The sequence below is a fragment of the Eimeria mitis genome, genomic scaffold (genome assembly GCF_000499745.2).
Source record: "Eimeria mitis Houghton genomic scaffold, Emh_scaff490, whole genome shotgun sequence".
In the NCBI taxonomy this organism is placed as follows: domain Eukaryota; phylum Apicomplexa; class Conoidasida; order Eucoccidiorida; family Eimeriidae; genus Eimeria; species Eimeria mitis.
Window position 1 is genome coordinate 11262 of NW_013573201.1, and position 426 is coordinate 11687.

Genomic DNA, 426 nt, shown 5'->3' on the forward strand with positions numbered 1-426 from the left:
ATGAAGAGTGGAAACTGTAAAGCTCATCACTGCAAGATGTCTATTAAAGAAAGCCGGGACATTTGCCCGCACAGTAGAGTGGCGGACGCCTGACTGTGCATTATTCTTCCAACAGGCAAACACCTCATCTACACAGTGGTACACTACGGGAACAGTCCAAGATAGACGGTACTCCGCTTCACAAAGAAGCCTGCCTACTATTCCCACTAAAATATGCTATGAACTCGTCAAGTGAGCATAAAGGGATAATGGGGGATCCCCTTATGCTGGAGACTGTGTGGCCCTCTTGACTGACTAACAGCTTCAATTAGTACGTATCTAGAGTCGGCTTCAGTGCGTGGCTATCTTATGCTCCACATCATAGTCTAGCGTGACCTGAGCAGACGGGAGAATGAGTAAGTGCACGCAAACCAAAATGTAGTGCAC